The sequence below is a fragment of the Chrysemys picta genome, unplaced genomic scaffold (assembly GCF_011386835.1).
Source record: "Chrysemys picta bellii isolate R12L10 unplaced genomic scaffold, ASM1138683v2 scaf1708, whole genome shotgun sequence".
Lineage (NCBI taxonomy): Eukaryota > Metazoa > Chordata > Testudines > Emydidae > Chrysemys > Chrysemys picta.
The window spans coordinates 6,040-12,954 of NW_027054414.1; the positions used below are offsets into that span (position 1 = coordinate 6,040).

Consider the following 6,915-nt stretch of genomic DNA (forward strand, 5'->3'; position numbering starts at 1 on the left):
ATGGGGATATGAATTTTTTCTCGACCTGGGATCAAACAGAAAAATCAATCTCATGTTCCCCCTACAGTAATCTGAGTGAAAACAATACAATCTTTCAATGCCATGCAAATAACACCACTCCTCGTAAGGAGAATTACCCTGTGCCCTTCGGAGGATATTACTCCTCCTTTGTAGGCACCTATGTGACAAATGGGTGCAACCGACCCTTCCCAGCCTTAATAGGCCATCATTGGGTTTGTGGGACCAAAGCTTATACTGTGTTACCAGCTAACTGGTCAGGTATCTGTTATCCCGCTCGACTCGTCCCACAATTCCGAGTGCTAGGGTCCTTCCCACGAGAACGCCTTTGTAATTTCAGGTGAAGAAGAAGGGACTTATCTGATGCTCAATGGTATGTAAATAACATACGCCCCTTGACCTGGGAAGAGGCCATTGGCAGTTCCCTTATCCCACTTGGGGGAGTAATACACCATGCAAAAAGGCTCCTAAGGTTACAAGCAGTAGTTGAAATAATGGCAAATGAAACCGGAGAGAGTTTAAAGACCCTGGCCAAAGAAACAGGGGCGATCCGACAGATGGCCCTCCAAAACCGTCAGGCACTGGACATAGTGCTGGCGGCCAAAGGAGGGACCTGTGCTCTCATTGGAAAAGAATGTTGTGTGTTCATACCTGACTACACCAATGAGGTAATAGATCGCGCTAGTCACTTAGAACAAATTGCATCTCTTCCCCATGAAGAGCCAAGTTCTTTATGGAAGTGGCTAAGTAACCTATTCAATTTCTCTGGCATAGGAAACTGGTTGTTTCAGGGAGCCCTGACTATCCTGTGTGGAATCCTAATGATTTTTGTATGTTTTCAGTTAATCTCCTGTTGTATCCAGAATTGTGTAAGGTATGCCACCCAGGTGACTGCCCCAAAACAGAGTGCTAATATGATGATGTTAAATATCACTGATGAACGAAGAGATAAAGAACTATTAATATGTGGAACCCAGTAATTGTTGGTCTTTGCGTAAGCTTGACCAAAAGGAGGGATTGTGAAAGTGAAATGAATTATATTAAAGAAATAGAATGAATTAAAGAATGCTGTATGTACCTTTAAGTAGAAATGAGAAATGCTGCAAGCCACGGGGGCAGGAAAGCAGACATTAACTGCTTAACTTGCCACTTAAGGGGAATTGGTGAAGCATTAGTCTTAGATCGATAAGAGTTAACAAGGAAGCAGGATATGCATATTGTGCTCCATGCATATTTTACAATTTTGCTCTCTCTGTCCTTTTGTTTAGTTTGCACCCTTTTATCTGTATAAATAAGACTGTTTGAATCTTGCATGGAGGCTCACATTATCTGATTGTATTAGCAGAGCCATAAAAATGTTGGCATATTGTGGGGCCATGCGGGTACCCAGCCTCAGAAACAACCCTGACATCATAATCAAAAAGGCTGACAAAGGAGGTGCTGTCGTCATCATGAATAAATTGGAATATGACCAGGAGGCTGCTAGACAGCTCTCTAACACCACATTCTACAGGCCATTATCCTCTGATCCCACTGAGGATTACCTAAAGAAACTACACCATCTGCTAAAAAAACTCCCTGACAAAGCACAGGAACAAATCCGTACAGACACATGCCTAGAACCCCGACCAGGGGTATTCTATTTGCTACCCAAGATCCATAAACCTGGATATCCTGGACGCCCCATCATCTCAGGCATTGGCACCCTAACATCAGGCTTGTCTGGTTATGTAGACTCTCTCCTCAGACCCTACGCTACCAGCACTCCCAGCTATCTTCGAGACACCACTGACTTCCTGAGGAAACTACAATCCATCGGTGATCTTCCAGAAAACACCATCCTGGCCACTATGGACGTAGAAGCCCTCTACACCAATATTCCACACAAAGATGGACTACAAGCTATCAGGAACAGTATCCCTGATAATGTCACAGCTAACCTGGTGGCTGAACTTTGTGATTTTGTCCTCACCCACAACTATTTCACATTTGGGGACAATATATACCTTCAAGTTAGCGGCACTGCTATGGGTACCCGCATGGCCCCACAATATGCCAACATTTTTATGGCTGACTTAGAACAACGCTTCCTTAGCTCTCGTCCCCTAACGCCCCTACTCTACTTGCGCTACATTGATGACATCTTCATCATCTGGACCCATGGAAAAGAAGCCCTTGAGGAATTTCACCATGATTTCAATAATTTCCATCCCACCATCAACCTCAGCCTAGATCAATCCACACAAGCGGTCCATTTCCTGGACACTACTGTGCTAATAAACGATGGTCACATCAATACCACCCTATACCGGAAACCTACTGACCGCTACACTTACCTACATGCCTCCAGCTTCCATCCAGGACACACCACACGATCCATTGTCTACAGCCAAGCTCTAAGATATAACCGCATTTGCTCCAATCCCTCGGATAGAGACAAGCACCTACAAGATCTCTATCAAGCATTCTTAAAACTACAATACCCACCTGCTGAAGTGAAAAAACAGATTGACAGAGCCAGACGAGTACCCAGAAGTCACCTCCTACAAGACAGGCCCAACAAAGAAAATAACAGAACACCACTAGCTGTCACCTTCAGCCCCCAACTAAAACCTCTCCAGCGCATCATCAGAGATCTACAACCTATCCTGAAAGATGATCCTTTACTCTCACAGATCTTGGGAGACAGACCTGTCCTCGCTTACAGACAACCCCCCAACCTAAAGCAAATACTCACCAGCAACCACACATCACTGAACAAAACCACTAACCCAGGAACCTATCCTTGTAACAAACCCCGATGCCAACTCTGTCCACATATCTATTCAAGTGACATCATCATAGGACCTAATCACATCAGCCATACCATCAGGGGCTCGTTCACCTGCACATCTACCAATGTGATATATGCCATCATGTGCCAGCAATGCCCCTCTGCCATGTACATTGGCCAAACCGGACAGTCTCTACACAAAAGAATTAATGGACACAAATCTGACATCAGGAATCAAAATACTCAAAAACCAGTGGGAGAACACTTTAACCTGTCTGGTCATTCAGTGACAGACCTGCGGGTGGCTATATTACAACAGAAAAACTTCAAAAACAGACTCCAACGAGAGACTGCTGAGCTAGAATTGATATGCAAACTAGACACAATCAACTCCGGTTTGAATAAGGACTGGGAATGGCTGAGCCATTACAAACATTGACTCTATCTCCCCTTGTAAGTATTCTCACACTTATTGTCAAACTGTCTGTACTGGGCTAGCTTGATTATCACTTCAAAAGTTTTTTTTCTCTTAATTAATTGGCCTCTCAGAGTTGGTAAGACAACTCCCACCTGTTTATGCTCTCTGTATCTGTGTATATATATCTCCTCAATATATGTTCCATTCTATATGCATCCGAAGAAGTGGGCTGTAGTCCACGAAAGCTTATGCTCTAATAAATTTGTTAGTCTCTAAGGTACCACAAGTACTCCTGTTCTTCTTTTTGCTAATAAACAGAGTGGTCTTGACAAAATTGTGAGTCCTGATTCTAACTTTGACACCTCCTATGACTTTATCCTAACTTGAGTCCCCTCCAAAATCCTAAAGCTGGTCTGCTGAAAACTAAATGTCTAAGGGTTTTTTTGTATATACACCTTTTAAAACTAATATAGTTATTACATACATTAATTACATACAAGGGTCAAAGACTAAATCATTCCATGTCTTTGTAACATTTTCTTTTCATTAGAGGGAAAAATGCTACTGAAGCCACAGATGACATTATCAATAACCATCTCCCTAAACTGAAGGAGCTGAACCTAAATGGTGAAATACATGTTAATAACATAGATGTGTTTTGTGAGAAAGGTGTCTTTGATCTGAATTGTACCAGAAGAATTCTTCAGGCTGGAAAAGAGATAGGGTTACAGATTAACTTCCATGGTGATGAACTCCATCCAATGAAATCTGCAGAGGTAATTCTTCATTCTGTATGCATTTAAGCCATTTTTGCTTTTGACTTGCCTTTGGGAGAACTGATGCTTTGAGAGATTTACAATATTCCAAATCAATATGTTGTTCCAGAAAAGTATAAGTAGTTTGTGAAATAAATCGCAAGTACCACCAATGTGCAAAGTTGATGAGTTAAAGGTGTGGAATCCTTGACCTTTATTGGTAACTTGTCTACTGGCTTTTCAAATATTGACTTAGCTTATCCCTCTGGTAGTGAGGTCAATAGGAAAGATGGATATCTGTGACCCCGTTCATTACTGGTACAAAGTATAGGTTTTGATACACTATTTTAAAAAATATTTATTTTTTCCTCAGTCATGCAGTTTATGTCTTCCCAACAGTACAGACATTCTCACTGGCAGCAGCCAATAACAGCCATTCTGTAAAGGGGTGTCAGAGTCCATACTTTGTCATCATTTGAGCAGTGCCTCCTTTTAATCCCCCTCATTAGTCTGCCAAAGCTTAATTTTGTTGTATTTGGAGAAGATCAGTCTCTGGCCCAATATAGAATTCTTTACAGTGGGTAGCTCTAGAATTGCATAGGTCAGTTTATCCATTTCCATAAGACTATCAGTTTCCGTCGACTCTCTTCTGCACAAAACCTGTTTATAATTTTATCCATAATTGTACAATTGTTTATATTCATTGAGTCAGTTAAAAACTCTGTTCAGGGCATCAGCCTGACCAGATTCTTTTGATTACATTTAAAAGAGGGTTAATAACTTTAATAACTTCATGAAAGCTTTACTGCAGTAAAATTTGTCTTAAAATTACTTATTCTTTAGAGATCACGCTGAATTTTTTTAATTAGTGTTTTGTAAATAGGCCTTAGGTAGTATCCTAATGAATTGTCTGTCCAAGCAGATTGATAGTAAGAACATAGCTTCAGTGATTCGTTGGAATCTGTTAGTAATTTTTCTGTTAAATCTTTCGTGATAATCTATTTAGCTCGGAGCTGAACTAGGAGCCCAGGCTATAAGTCACCTGGAAGAAATTAGCGATGAAGGCATCGCTGCAATGGCAAGTGCAAAGTGTGCGGCTGTCCTTTTACCAACCACTGCCTACATGCTGAGGTAATGCCATTTTGACAAGTTGGATATGACAGCCAAAACTAACAGCAGGAGCATTCTTTTGGCTCAAAATTCTCATATTTCAGAAGGTTCTTATCTTCCTTAACTCAGTCAGGGACCACGGATAATGGCCACACCCATAAAGGAGGCTAGATGGGCCTCCACACATCTTACTTACTATGAGGTCCCATAAAATCTAGTCAATGCCCTATTTCTGAGATGCACTGAGATGGGTCCCCAGCAACCTATCTGATGCATTAACTAAAGCAGGTAGACATTAACTGAAGATGTCACCTTGCGAACTGGATTTTTTGGTAATCCAAATTTTATTTGCAGTATGTATATTTGCTCATTTGCAAAAGTTTCTTTTATATATGACTTGAGGAAATGGACCACTTATTGCCCAACAAGCTGAAAAGGGTGCATATAAAATTTTAGCAATTTTGTTTAATTTTTACTCAGGCAACATCAGGTATTTTCTCAAAAGCTCTAGTTGCTTTTGAGAGATATTTAACATACAGATCCATATACACCAATTAAATGGGCAACCTCTTTGTGTCCACAGGTGTATGTCTACACTGCAATTGGGAGGTGTGACTGCACTGAGGAGCTGTGACTGCAGCGTGGTAGGCGAGCCCAAGCTAGCTTTTGATTGAGCTAACACACTAAAAATAGCAGTGAAGCTGCAGCAGCATGGGTGGTGGCGTGGGATAGTCACTTGAAACCCTGAATATGTACTTGAGCAACAAGCCCAGGCTGCCACAGCTTCCCTGCTTTGTTCTTTGAGCTGGCTAGATCAAAGGTAGCTCATCTTTGCCTAAACGTGCTGCAGCTGAACCTCCAAATTGCAATGTGGACGTATCCTAAATTAACCAACAAGGAACTGAACATCAAAACCAAACAATAGCTCCTTTGTTGTGTCAGAGAACCATTTGAATTGGATTGTTGTTTGTGTATCACCTTTCCATTCTCATACAAAAACTCTGTGATTCTGCCAAGAAGCCAAATTCAGGATTGCGGAAGTTATTTGACTAGCTAATATAAGGCCAGACCCTGAGAAGCACTTTGCACCAGAATAAGGATCTGATATACTGAGAAGTGGGGAGTACCTCCAATAACGTGCTGAACATCTTCACCTCCTTTTGACCTCATGGGTAGGGTAGCCAGGAGTACTTGGAACTTCACAGGATCAGGCCCCCATAGCTCTCACTGGCTGCACTGACTATTGTAGTTGTTCGGTACTTCATAGGGGTTGGTCCAAAGATTCCAAGCTGTGCAGCTAAATTATAGGACAACAAGCTTGGAGTCTGACCTTTGTTAGCAGCTCATTACTCCCTCAGATCTGTGCATCCAAGAAATATGGAAGGAGAAGTGAAAAATGTGAGCACCAGCACTTAAACAAAGAGGCAGGTCTTTTATATCACTGCACTAATTTGAGAGTGGCTGCCACCAAAATTACAGCAGCGTCAAAAGCACAAGGTACCAGATTCCAGCTATAAAATCAATGGGGTGGGTAGCTGAGAGCAGAATTTGGCTTCTGGTTTCCAAAGTGATTAGCGAATCTGGTTACACCCTGTATACAAACCCAGTAATACATGGAATTTTTCCTGGTGTAATTCAAAGCATAATAGCTAAATGTACTGTACTGACAAATCTATTTTTTTCCTAGACTGAAGCAACCTCAAGCTAGGAAAATGTTAAAAGAAGGGGTCATAGTTGCTCTTGGCAGTGATTTCAACCCTAATGTGTACTGTTATTCAATGGTAAGTCATTCTTAATGCATATTACTGCACAGAAAATGGTTAACTGTCTTCTACTGTCAC

At 41.5% G+C, this 6,915-nt stretch overlaps 1 long non-coding RNA gene across 1 annotated transcript; it reads left to right on the top strand.

Moving 5' to 3' along the window:
- The first annotated feature begins 3,661 nt into the window (after positions 1 to 3,661).
- LOC135980057 (uncharacterized) lies at positions 3,662 to 6,873 on the top strand. Its single transcript, XR_010597278.1, has 3 exons — positions 3,662 to 3,985; positions 4,971 to 5,095; positions 6,762 to 6,873. It is a non-coding gene; the product is annotated as an uncharacterized LOC135980057 (long non-coding RNA).
- The last annotated feature ends 42 nt before the right edge of the window (positions 6,874 to 6,915 follow it).